Genomic DNA, 14422 nt, shown 5'->3' on the forward strand with positions numbered 1-14422 from the left:
GGGATCGTGAATCATTGGGATCGTGAATCATTGGGATCGTGAATCATTGGGATCGCGGATCATTGGGATCGTGAATCATTGGGATCGCGGATCATTGGGATCGTGGATCAACGGAAAGGACTTCTCTGTTCGCACAACACGAAAACACGGACGCACACAGCGAAAGCAAACAATGTCTACAGAAGAGGTATGTTAGCGGTTTTGCTGTGTGTGTGTGTTTGGCAACAGCGTTGCTGTGTGAAGACGCCGGTGTTGTTGCGTGAAGTTTGTGCACAGTTTTATTGAATGGATTGGATCGTGGTTGTGGAACAAGGTGTATAGTTGCTACACACTTGTTATCGCGTGGTGGTGCTGCGCCCATTTATGAAGTTGTTGGATCGATTAGTGCGCTTTGTGTACAGCGCTGTTTCAAGAAAGTGGATTGCGTTGTGGTCGTAATGAACGCAAATGAGAACGAGAACGCTGCTGAGAGCAGCAAGAGAGAGCCTAAGCCTACGGCAAAGGCATTGGCACTTAAAATTGAAGGATTGCAAAAGGAACGAAAGGCTATGGTGAATAAAATGAAGAGCATGATTTTAACTATGAAAGATCTCATGAAATGTGATGACAAAGCTCCACAGGTGTGTTCAATGTTGGCATCTTTAAAATGTTTAAAGGATGATGTATCTGTGTTGCACAAAAAGATACTTGTGTTTCTACCTCCTGATGAACTAAATAAACAAATGGAGTGGTTTGAATCAATATGTAAGCACAATGATGGATTTGTGGAAGATGTTGAAAAATGGTTGGATGAAGAGGAAAATCCCAGGCAAAATGCTCAAACTAAAGAATCATGTTCTACTCAAAGCCATGCAAATGTTTGCTCATCATCACTCCCTGTTCTACATTTTACAAGGCCAATGGATAATCCTGTTATACCTCTGTTGAGTTCTATCACTACATCTTCGCTTGAACCAGTTTCATCATCTCACAATATGCATGTTCAAAGTGAATATCAGAATCTTAATGCTGGCTATGATGATGTACAAAATCAAATACAACCAACAGACAGTGTTTCTAATGTGAGCAGGAAAACATTGTCTAGTAACACAACTCATGGATCTCAAACCAGTCGTTCGTCTATTGCATCTGCTCGTCTCAAGACAGAGGCCGAGATGGCAGCCTTGTTGGCACGTCAGAAAATGTTACAACAAAAACATGCATTGCAGAAAGAAGAGGAAGATCTGAGAAGGAGAAAAGAACAAATGGAGCTTGACACTGAAATCTCTGTATCAATGGCCAAGATGAAAGTATATAGTGACTCAAAATCCAAATCAAGTGTATCTACTAAGCCTTCTGATACTAATGTTTTAAGGAAGAAACAGACTAGAGCTGAATCTCTTATTCCTCATGTGGAATCATTCTTACCTTCGAGTTCATGTGCGGTGTCACAACATCCACCTGCATCTTATGCACAGACTCAGATTCATGCTTCTCAAGAAGATTTAATGCATTTTCCAACTCAACCAGTTCAACAACTGCAATATACTGTACAATCTAATTCAAGGCCATCACAACCAGCCATACCCAGCACCAGTCATGATAATGGACATGGACCTAGAGTGCACGGAGCACATGGATCAAGTTCACACGATGGTTTGGAAGGAGGAAATATTTTTAAGCTGATTGATAAGCAAAATGAAATTGCTGCCCTATTAATTCAGCAGCGTAATTCATCTTCACTTCCTCCAAGGGAGGTCCCATGCTTTGATGGGGATCCACTACGTTACTATGATTTTATACAGACATTTGATGAGGTGGTGGAAAGGAAAGCAGTTGGTGAGGCAGATTGTTTACATTTCCTAGAGCAGTACACAAGAGGGCAACCTAAGGAACTTGTTAGGAGTTGTCGGCATATGATTCCTTCTCAAGGGTACATAAGGGCCAAAGCTTTGCTAAAGGAGCATTTTGGCAACGAGGTAAGGATAGCCTCAGCTTACATGCAGAAGGCACTCTTATGGAAAACGATAAAGTCTGAGGATGCTAAAGCTCTGCAGGATTATGGTTTGTTTCTCAGAAGTTGTTGTAATGTTATGCAGAATATTCATTACATGAATGAGTTGAATCTTGCTACCAATATGCAAGTAATTCTTGCAAAGCTTCCTTATAAGATGAGAGAAAAGTGGAGGATCGTGGCATATGATTTACAGGAAAGACGTAATCGTCCAGCTTGTTTTTCTGACATTGTGAATTTCATAGAAAGACAGGTGAAAATACTCACGGATCCAGTATTTGGAAACATTCAAGATGTTCTGCCTAGTGGAGGAAGAAATCTGAATGTAAAATCATCTCATTCCAAATCTAGAAGCAGTTTTGCCACCACAGTCACTGCAACTGATGTGAAGGAATGTAGTGGGAAGAATGTGAAAAGTTTCTGTCTTTTCTGTGAAGGGGAACATGAACTGGACTTCTGTAAAAGGCTTGCTGAGAAATCTCATGGAGAAAAGATTAATTTCCTAAAGAAGAAGGGGATTTGTTTTGGTTGCTTATGTACAGGACATGTCAGCCGTGATTGCAAGGAGAGAAGCATATGTAAGATATGTCATCTCAAGCACCCAAGTCTTCTTCATATTTCTTCATCAGAGAAAAAGAACATTCAGTACAGTAGGAAAGAAGAATCAAAGCCTACATTGGGTAGTGCTTTGGTCTCGCTTCAATCCAGTGCTCTTACTGGGGCTGGTAAAGACAATTGTGCATTGTCTATTGTTCCTGTATGTGTGAAATCTAAGAAAGGAAGTAAAGTGGTGATCACCTATGCATTTCTGGATTCTGGAAGTTCTGCAACTTTCTGCACAGAGAGTTTAATGTCAAAGCTCAATCTCTCTGCCAAGAAAATCAACATACTAATGAGAACCATGAATCAAGATAAATCCATCTTTTGTCATGTTCTTAAGGATTTGGAAGTGTCAGGATTGAATCAAGAGCATTACTGTACTTTGCCAGAAGTATACACTCAGAAGAACATGCCTGTAAGTAAAGCTAACATCGCCACACAAAATGATCTTGCTTGTTGGCCTAATTTAAGTGACATCTGTTTACCATCAATTGATGCTGGTGTAGAGCTGTTGATTGGTGCTAATGTGCCAGAGGCATTGGAGCCATGGCAGATTATTCGTAGTCAGAATAATAGTCCATATGCTATTAAGACCATGTTTGGGTGGACAGTTAATGGACCAATGAATCGACTGGAGAAGCATGCTGTTGAGGAATATCCTCATATGACTGTTAATAGGATCACAGTTATGAAGCTGGATGAGTTGTGGGAGCGGCAGTTCAAGACAGACTTTCCTGAATGTGTTCAAGAGGAACAAGAAGAATTGTCAAAGCAAGATCATCGGTTTATGAATTTTGTTTCTCGGTCAGCAAGACTGATGAATGAACATTACTACATTGGCCTTCCACTCAAAAATGAAACCGTAGTCATGCCAAGAAATAGAGCAATAGTGGAACAACGTGCTCTGAATCTTCAAAGAAAGCTTCGAAGAAACCCCTCATTTCATTCTGATTATGTTAATTTCATGGAGAACGTCATCTCGAAAGGACATGCTGAAAAGGTTCCCACAGCGGAATTGGAACGACATGATGGACGCTTATGGTATATACCTCACCATGGGGTATATCATCCCAAAAAGCAAAAGATCCGAGTGGTGTTTGATTGTGGAGCATCATACCAAGGAACATCATTGAATGAACATCTTCTGCAAGGTCCAGACCTAACAAGTCCGCTGGTGAGTGTTCTTGTGAAATTCAGAATGGAGTATGTTGCTATGATGGCTAACATAGAATCGATGTTTCATCAGGTCAAGGTACATCCTAATGATTGTGATCTGTTGAGATTTCTATGGTGGCCAGGAGGAAACATTGATGGTGATCTGGAAGAATACAGAATGGTTGTGCATTTGTTTGGAGCAACATCGTCTCCAAGTTGCTCTAGCTATGCATTGAGAAGGTGTGCAGAGGATCATAAGGATCTGTATGATGCCAAGACAGTAGACGTTGTCTTTAATAACTTCTATGTAGACGATTGTCTTGTATCTGTGCCTACAAATTCTGATGCTGTACAGCTGTACCAAAGACTCACTGAAATATGTGCCAGAGGTGGATTTCGATTAACGAAATGGATCAGTAACAGCCGTACTGTGTTGAACGCCATACCTGAGAAAGACAGAGACCAGAAAATAAAGAACTTGGATTTGGAACATGACACGCTACCATTGGAAAGGGCATTAGGTGTTCAGTGGTGTGCTGAATCAGATGTTTTCAAGTTTAAGGTGACCATCAGAGACAGACCTCTAACCAGAAGAGGAATTCTTTCCATCATTAGTTCAATCTATGATCCTCTTGGTTTTCTGTCTCCCGTGATCTTACGTGGCAAAATTATACTTCAAGATCTGTGTCGAGAGAAAATCGGATGGGACTGCACTATACCAACAGTGTACATTCAGCGATGGACAAGTTGGTTGGATGAACTTCATGAATTGGATAAATTTGAGGTTCGCAGGTGTTTTAAACCTGACAACTTTGGAGAAGTTGCATCTGCCCAATTACATCACTTCTCAGATGCCAGCGAGAAAGGTTATGGCACTGTATCGTACTTGTTGCTTCATGATGATCAACAAATTGCCCATTCTACTCTGCTAATGAGTAAAGCAAGAGTAACACCTTTGAAAGTAATCACTATCCCTCGTCTTGAACTCACTGCTGCTACGCTTGCAAGTCGTATGGACAAGTTGTGGAAAAGAGAGCTGAAGATAAACCTTCAGGATTCTGTGTTCTGGACAGACAGCACATCTGTTCTTAAATACATCCAAAATGAGACTTCTAGGTTCAAATGCTTTGTAGCCAACAGAGTTGCAGAAATTCAAAGGGTTTCTGAAACTACACAATGGAGGTATGTTAACTCTTTCAACAACCCAGCTGATTTGGTTTCCAGAGGTTTAAAGGTCACCTCTTTCTTAAAAAACAAGACTTGGATTTCTGGCCCTTCATTTCTTCTTCAACCACAAGAGTCGTGGCCCATGGATCCTACTGATGTAGGTACAATGTCTTCTAATGACCCAGAAGTAAAAGGGAGTGTTCTGGTGAATAGTGTACAAATTCAGCAAGAGTTTGATTTTCTACCATACTTCAATCACTACTCTTCATGGATGCGTTTGAAAAAAGGCATAGCTTGGATACTTAGATTCAGGAACATTTTAATTGATCTAAGCAAGGAAAGGAAAAGATTGACAACTGATTACCATGACAAGTCAATCATGGACAAGTCACAACTACAGACTCTTAACAAAGAGATGCAAAAATTCAAATCCAATATGACTTCTAAGTTGTTGTCTCCAGAAGAACTGGAGAAAGCTGAACTGGAGATTATTCGTATATGTCAAAAAAAGAGATATTCTGAAGAACTGTCAAGTCTACGGAAGGATGGACTGGTAAAACGAAGTAGTGAACTCTATAAACTGAACCCTGTGCTTCACTTGGATATCATCAGAGTTGGTGGACGTCTGGACAAGGCTATGATGCCTGAAGAAGTTAAACACCCGGTAATACTGGCTAAGGACCTGCATGTTACAGATTTGATTCTGCAGCAGATACATAAGGATATTGGACACTGCGGACGGAATTATATGATGGCTACTTTGCGACACAGATATTGGGTCCCTGGTGCTAGCACTGCGATAAGGAGGATTTTATCAAAGTGTGTAGTATGCAAACGTCTTCATGGAACCACAGGTCATCAGCAGATGGCAGATTTGCCACAAGAGAGAGTTACACCTGACAAACCACCTTTCACCCATGTTGGAGTGGACTGCTTTGGTCCCTTTGAAGTCAAGCGAGGAAGGAGTGTTGTAAAACGTTATGGAGTAATCTTCACATGTTTGACCACAAGAGCTGTTCATCTTGAAATATTATCTTTACTTGAAACTGACTCTTTTATTCATGGATTAAGACGATTTATTGCACGTCGAGGACAAGTAGTCGAGATCCTTTCAGACAATGGTACAAACTTTGTTGGTGCCCAACGTGAGTTGCAGGAAGCCAAAAACAACTGGAATCATAATCAAATCAATTCATTTTTGCTTCAAAAAGGAATCAAGTGGAACTTCAATCCTCCGTCTGGTTCACACTTTGGAGGAATTTGGGAGCGGCTCATAAGGTCTGTAAGAAAGATTCTAAATTCTATCCTTGGAAGACAAAGTTTGGATGAGGAGGGTTTACACACACTACTTTGTGAAATTGAATCAATCCTTAACAATCGTCCTATATCTAGAGCATCAATGGATGTTAATGATTTGGAAGCCCTTACACCCAACCATCTCCTTTTGCTGAAGACTCAGCCATCTTTACCACCTGGACTGTTCGAGAAGAATGATTTGTATTCACGTCGAAGGTGGCGACAGATCCAGTACATGGCAGATCTATTTTGGAAAAGGTGGATCGGGGAGTATCTTCTTGAACTACAAGGACGCCAGAAGTGGCTGGTGAAGAAACGCAATTTCCAAGTGGGTGATATTGTGCTTGTAGTTGATAATACTGCTCCAAGAAACTCATGGATTATGGGCAAAATTATTCAGATCATACAAGATAAAAAGGGATTGATACGTCAAGTGAAAATCAAGACCAAGAGTACGTACCTGACCAGACCTATTACTAAAATTTGCCTTCTTTTGGAAACTGAGAACTTTTAGTTGCTTAATGACTGGTTACCTAAATTTTGAGAGCTCTCAAATGACATTCTGAAGGCTTAATTAGTTTGGGTCTCATGTTTATTACAGATATTGTTCATACATCTAAGAACTGGACATTTACACCCACACTTGCACACATTTGTGTATATGTTGTTTATCTGTAAAAAAGATCTAATGATTTTCATGTGTAATCTGTTGTGAGTGTATTGTATTATGATTATTACATTTTTGGGGTGTAATAATCAGGGGCTGGAGTATAAGTGCACGGTAAGGTTTTGATGACTTTTATTTTGAAATTGTCACTTTTCGTTTGTTACGTCACTTGGTGTATTCACAGGTGCATATCATCTGTGTGTTTGCGTGTGGATTTAGTGTGGAAGAGGGTGAGTAGCTGGGACGCTCACTTTCTGTTGACCGTTTCTTTTAGCTACGTTTCTTTTTATACATTTACTTTGATTTACAGTTCTTTTCATTTAGTTCATTTACTGGGGATGAACTTATCTTGCCATCATTACATGTCTACTGATCAACATTAATAAACCACCCTGTATGCAACTGAAACGCGTCATCTTTAACTCCCTCTACTCAGCCTCTTAGCGGCTACTGGTTGCTGCTATACAGAGCATTCTTCTTCTTCTTCTGAAAGAGAATTAGAATTAAAACGTGATAAAATTATCCATTAATTTTTTATTTGACAAAAAATATCAGCAAAATATAAAAAGCTGATAATACCAGCTACAACAGCTCATTTTCTCTTTCTCCCATGTCTTGCACAATTTGATTATCATGCAACAAAAACAAATAAAGTAAGAAATAGAACAAGTTCAATATCAAAATTAATTAAATGCAAGGATGCATTACATTGATTACAAATTACAGAAAAGACTTTTGTAAACATAGAAAAAAATCTAATTAATGGTCCAATTTTAAATTATTCACCAATGAATACAACAACATTTGAATATAAAAACATTTCAAAATCTTGCCAACCCCTAATAGTATTAAGAACAGCTATTAAAGGAGTTTGATAGAGCAAGTAGTGTTTACACCTGCTGATTTTTATCATCACTGAAACACTTTGCTACTTCTTTTTACTCAAAGGGTCTGCAGAATATATTTTTACTGAAATAGTGTTATGAGCGAGTCACTAAATCATTCCGTTCCATGTCTTCCCAAAACAGTTTACAGACTGAACAAGATTTCTTCACTTCTTTAAGAGTTTCTTGAAACACCACGTTAAAAGTACAGCTAATTTTTTCACACTTACTTAATTTTCAAGCAAGATGGCACACCACCATTTTCCTATGTTCTTCATGTTTAGCTGTGTACATAAAGTAATGAATGAGTACAATTTTCAATTATATTAAAATGCATATAGCTACAAAAATAAATACTTACTTCAGTGAAGTCAAACTTCTGTCCCAGAATAACATACAGTGCATACTATAATATGCAAAGACACACCAAAAAAAGTTAAATGGGTAACAGCAATTGATTACATATCGATGTTCCTCATTTACAGTACGTACTTGCCATCAAGACAAACACTCCACATTTATTTGACAGCCTTTGTCCTGCATTGTCCTAGTAATGAAATCAAACACACCATAAATTATTAATTGATGTGATAAACACAACAACTTGTAAATTAAGAACTTTATACATTACAGCAGAAGCTGTGATCATAGTCATGTGGAACATCAAAAAATATCTTTTACTGATAAGTGAACCTAAAACACAATAACATGCGTTTCACAATTATTTCACTGATGGTTATGAGTAATACATTTTATAAAATAATTATGATATTAAAAAAAACAAATGTTTCAATTACATTACATTACATTACATTACATTACATTACATTACATTATGGATTATGCAGAAAAAGGCATTAACTACAATGAAAACTTTTAAAAATGAAAAGTTTTAAAATAATTGCATGCATTGTACAATTAAATTAGGAGTTGTAACGTTATTGTAATATCAAATCCATTTATAAAACGTTTAAGACATTTACAATTTGAAAATCAATGCAGACCTAAAACGTACAAAAATTACACAGCCACAATACCTTATTATTATGGTCTTCAGAATCCATAATCTGGAGAGCAAATTTGAGAAATGGAATGCAGAAAAGATTTTGTCATCCACGTTACAGATTTTGTAATTTGTGTGCTAATAAAAAACTACAGAAATGTATCTGGATGCACTTTACCCTTATCTTTTTTAATACATCAAGACTAAAAACAGCGTACAAACGGCATTATAAAATGGTCTTCTTCATAATGCTTCATAATTCATAGAACTTATAATGCTTTTTTACAAAACTAAAAACTGTACAGCAAGCTTACCCCTTCATTTCAACGACACGCTGACATGTGAAAGCGGTTTTCTTCTTTGTTTTCTGATCGATCGCTACAAAACTTACGCATTAGCGCCACCAACTGAGGAGCATAAACCAATAGCTGCTACAGGTGATATAAATAAACCAATCAAAATCCTCTGGAAGTTTGTACAGCCCACTTGCGGGTAAAGCTCCACCCACTTGCTGCTTACCCACCCATTTGCAGCGGGCTCCGACCTCCGTTTATACCCAACTCGTTTTGTCCGCCTGGGTTTGATTTCTTCTTGGAAAACTGAGCACTCTTAGGATGAATTGTAAGTACTGTTACTCATGAACAACATCCTGAACATACTAACAAACAGACGTCTAGTATGTGTACATGCATGGACACCAAAAGTGGTTTGAGCACCTCGAGAGAAATGTGTTTTATTTTACATGTACTATGTTTATTAAAAATAGAGAGCATGACCTTTTATTTGATATTTTCTCCAAGTTATTTTGCACATTATATGTGTGGGTTTTAAGGTTCAAATCTTTTAATTTCCTCTTATTTTTAGTGTCTTCATCAGATCCTGACAGAGAACTGATGGAAAACTACAGCAGAATTCAAGACCATCTCTCTCCTTATCATGGTAGGATTTTACTTTTAGACGACTACATATTAAAAATATACCTATATATGTAACATGATGCATAAAGTATCAGTTTGTGATCATAACTGTCACGGTTAATCCGTGTCATGTCTTGTCTCTGTTCCGATTGTTATCACCTGGACATTCATTGATTAATTACCTGCCTCATCACACCTGTTTGTCATTTAGTCTGTGTGTGTATATATACCTCTGTCTTCTGTTTGCTCACTGCTGGATCATTGTCATTGATACCCTGTCTGTTCCTGTGTTAATGTTCCTGTGTTCCTGCCTTCACCATGTCTGCCCTCGTGTTTTTATTATTAAATGTTATTTATTTTGAACCTTGCGTTTGCGTCCTGTCCTTACAACCCTTCAGTGTCGTGACAGAACGATCCAGCCAAACTGGACGCAGCAGGTTCACGGAGGGCGGCTCCCCCAGGAGTTACGTCGAGGGGGAGTTGTGACATCGGGGTTCATTCCCCAATCCCCATCAGCCACGATGTCTCTTGGGGACCACCGTGAGCGATCGCTCGCTCCTGCGGGAGGAGGATCGGCCCAGGCGGTCCCCCAACGGTTGAGTCGTCGTCGACGGTCCCTCGGAGGACCACCATCCTGCTCGCAGGGGGATCCGGAACGGACCACGCCCAATCATTTCCCCGGGGTGGCTACCGAGGGTCTCCGTTTCCGCGAGGGGATGGGAGATGATTTCCAGGGGCATCTGATCGTCGACGATTCCCAGGAGGGGGGTAATTCGTCGGCCTCGGTTCTCGGAGCGATCGCTCCGGTTCTCCTGGCGCAGTCCGGCCAACCGTCCTGTTGGTCTCATCCCGGCGGCTGCCGGCTTCGCCAGGGTCCCCAAGCCCTCCACCCCTCCCTTGGACTCTCGCTACCAGACTTTGTTTTTGTTGTGTTTTATGTGAGTGTCTGGTAGCCACTCGTAGAGGGGAGGGTAATGTCACGGTTAATCCGTGTCATGTCTTGTCTCTGTTCCGATTGTTATCACCTGGACATTCATTGATTAATTACCTGCCTCATCACACCTGTTTGTCATTTAGTCTGTGTGTGTGTGTATATATACCTCTGTCTTCTGTTTGCTCACTGCTGGATCATTGTCATTGATACCCTGTCTGTTCCTGTGTTAATGTCCCTGTGTTCATGTTCCTGTGTTCCTGCCTTCACCATGTCTGCCCTCGTGTTTTTATTATTAAATGTTATTTATTTTGAACCTTGCGTTTGCGTCCTGTCCTTACACCCTTCCGTGTCGTGACAATAACTGTATTTAATACCTTAAAACACAAGTTATTTAAATAATTTCTTTGTTTTCATTTAATTAGATACTCAAGGTTAACTGATTTAACTATTTGCTACTTGTGTTTTATTCCCTCGGGCATTTATGAATTCTGCTTAAATGTAAAAAATTATGCATCAATATTTTTTCCACTTTAAACAAGACAATCTTTTAAGAATACTTCTGCCTGCAACATACACATCAAATATTAATGGTAACTATTAATTTATATGCCAGTTTGTTTACATTAACCCATTTTTCTTAACATAAAAACAAAACACTAAATATTTAAAATATATATATATATATATATAATTTTAAACTACCATTTGATTATTATTATGATGGGTCAAAGATTGGTACCAACATAGATTTTGATGCATTGTTATTTTTTTAGCAGGGCAGATTTTATACCCTCTTACCCCTCAGACATTTTTTTTTAAACACACGCCATATTTCACATCAAATGCTTATCTTTACAGTAGCAATGCACCCGCAGAAAAATTTTAAATCTGATGCATGGATGGAATGGTAAAAAGTAGCGCCACCTGGTGGACAAGTATAAAAAGGCCAGTAGTTCAAAATATTTATCTTGACATAAAGATATGCATTAGTTTATGTTAAAATAAATGGGGGGTCAAAAGGGTAATTATAATGGTTTTCAATGGGGCATTTTTTGGCCCTAGAATCACATGTGTTTTAACCATTTTAAGCTAATTTGAAAAACTGAAATCAAAAACGTATCAAAAATGAGTGACCTCTGCCAACAAGCTTTTTATTAAAACCGCATTCAGCTACAGGTAAAACAACATTCAGATGTGATTTTAACAACGCTCCACGGCGCGCGAGAGTAAGCATTTTAAGCGTTTTCTGATCATGTAGGTAAGTGCTTTTATTATAGACTTTATGCATGCTGGGTGGGAAATTATTTTTTATCAAAGACTCGTTGATGGTAATTAATATAGATATGAATATACATTTTGCAACCCTGTAGCACATGAAATACGTTCTGAGGAAACTATTTTGCAAATAGCAATTACGTTACATGCCAACATATAAGCATTGCTATTACGTTGGTCCTTAACCTAATATGACCCGTCGCCATGGACACAAGGGGTCGGACATCCAAAGTCAAACACCTCCAACCTACGCGTGAAATGGCCGATTTCAAACATATATACATTCCAAGTAAACAACAACAGCCCAGGTCCAGCAAACATTTTTTTATTGAAACTATAAATAAATATTCTGCATCCATTTTAGGTGTGCCACTGTGGGTGGCTCCCATGGGTAGCTCCCGCACACCCGTGGCTACGCCCCTGCCGTGACCCAAATCTCGTTCGCACATCATCGCGATGTTTATTTACAAACCTCGCCAGTCGCCGCATCTTTGTGAGTATACCATTAAATTTCTGTTTGTTCGATATTAAATTCATTATATGTTTTTTATTAATCCAGATCGGCTTCTAAATGTTGTCTGGATTGTATTGGTCATCTATATTACATTATTTTTGTTCAAAATAGTGATTAGCGCGTGATTAAAAGTCACGTTATGTTAGTCACCATTAACATAACGTGACAGATCCTCGATTATTTTATTATATTCATATTTTTGGAATTAACTACCAATGTTCTTCTACTGTGGTATTTTGTGTTTATAGTACACAAATCATACCTTGTTTCTACCGCAGAGTTAGTTTACTTCTACTGTGGTATTTTGTAGTACAGTAAGAGCAAACCTTATGCTTTTACCACAGTACTTCAGCCTTTTTATACATAGTAAAAAACAGTAACAACAACAACACCATGCTTTTAATACATTTGATGTACAATTCAGAAATCTTTAGATATTCAGATCCTTCTTTTTTGGTCAGTTTTAATCTATTGCCGTTTTATTTATTTATTTATCTTATTATTCTTATGATAGTGGGCGGATCTTGGGGTTTGTTGTAAATAGTTATACACATACAATGTTTAGTAAATAAAGAATTAAAAAAATATCCAAATATCCACTCACTCACTCACTCACTCACTCACTCACTCACTCACTCACTTTCCAACTCACTCACTCACTCACTCACTCACTCACTCACCTTACTGACACACACATGGCACCTGGATCCAGAACACGGCATAGTGCTTGCTACAAAGAAATTGGCAGTGCCTCCAAAACCTGCAAATAGGGCTTGGCGGTATGACGGTATATTCTGTTACCGCGGAATAAAATGTCTGACGTAACAGATTTTTCAATTCCGCGGAATGCAAATAAGTGGGCGTGGCTAACTCTGCCCTCCAGCATGTTAGACTGAGTGTGACGGAGAAACATGTAAAATAGTTCACTTATAAAAAATGAACGAGTTATTTGTGTAATTTTTATAATAAGTGCCAGTGAATCCACCGCGGGTCATGCAGCAGCCGGCCAGTCTCTCGCGTGCAGAGGTCTCTAGGCAAGCACAAGGAGCTGCGACGCCAAATAAAGAGTTCTTCTCGAACTCTCGAACTCGAATGCTAATAGTTGTAAAGTTTTCTGAACTTTAAGCAAGCTAAGACAAAACTCCCGTTTATATCAGTGACACGTGCGCTGCTGGAGCGATGTAGTTTGACGCGCCATTTGCTTACAAACATATTTGATCGGAAAGACGAGAAAAATATGCAAATGTTAAGGTCTAATAGAAAGTAAAGGGTGTCAAAACCTTAAAACAAACTTTATGATCATCACATCATAGCACATGTCACATTTATAATATCTAGAGCTTCTTCTCTCATATACTTGTATAACTCATTCCGTGAAATAGATTTTTGGTCATTCCGCCCACCCCTACCTGCAAATACTGTGGAGTAAAGATTATACAAAAGAAAAAACTTGGAAGCCCCAAAAGTAAAATTTGATGATCAGTGGGCAAAATTATGAACTGTGTGGACTTGCTTGTAAGTTTCATTTATAAAATATATATATTTTTTATTTATTATAATTATTACAAGTACAATTCAGTTCAGTAAAAAAAAACCAAATATTTATTTGAGTAGATAGTGGATAAGAGCATAGTTTTTCATTTGACTGTGTACTCTTGTTTAAAACATTTTGTTCTCTCTTCTCAGCTTCATAAGATGGAATTACTGGGCTTCTCTCCAATGCTCTTTATTACAACGCAGAGAGGCCCGCATCGCTCCACAAAAAACGTCAACGTTCAGAGGCATCATTCAGTACCGGTCATGCAGAGACTTTATGAGGCTGTTGTAAGAGGCATTTATGTGTACACATGCATTTACCAATTGAAAAACTTTTTGTATTATAATGGTCTTTTTTCACAGATTGTGATGATGCATTTCCACAGTTATTAACATGGTAAATCTAACAAAGTTTATGTTTATATATATATGGTCTGGGCATAGATCAATTTAGATTTGAGTATTTAGGTATTGAATGTGA

At 38.5% G+C, this 14422-nt stretch overlaps 1 long non-coding RNA gene across 2 annotated transcripts; it reads left to right on the forward strand.

Annotated features, from left to right (window-relative positions):
• The first annotated feature begins 8853 nt into the window (after positions 1–8853).
• LOC141368773 (uncharacterized) lies at positions 8854–10934 on the forward strand. 2 transcript variants are annotated; one of them, XR_012372029.1, is made up of 3 exons: positions 8854–9386; positions 9630–9704; positions 10092–10934. It is a non-coding gene; the product is annotated as an uncharacterized lncRNA (long non-coding RNA). The 2 variants fall into 2 exon arrangements; XR_012372028.1 differs by having other exon boundaries at positions 8854–9704.
• Positions 10935–14422: the final 3488 nt, after the last annotated feature.

This window comes from Misgurnus anguillicaudatus, chromosome 11 (genome assembly GCF_027580225.2).
Source record: "Misgurnus anguillicaudatus chromosome 11, ASM2758022v2, whole genome shotgun sequence".
NCBI classification, from domain to species: domain Eukaryota; kingdom Metazoa; phylum Chordata; class Actinopteri; order Cypriniformes; family Cobitidae; genus Misgurnus; species Misgurnus anguillicaudatus.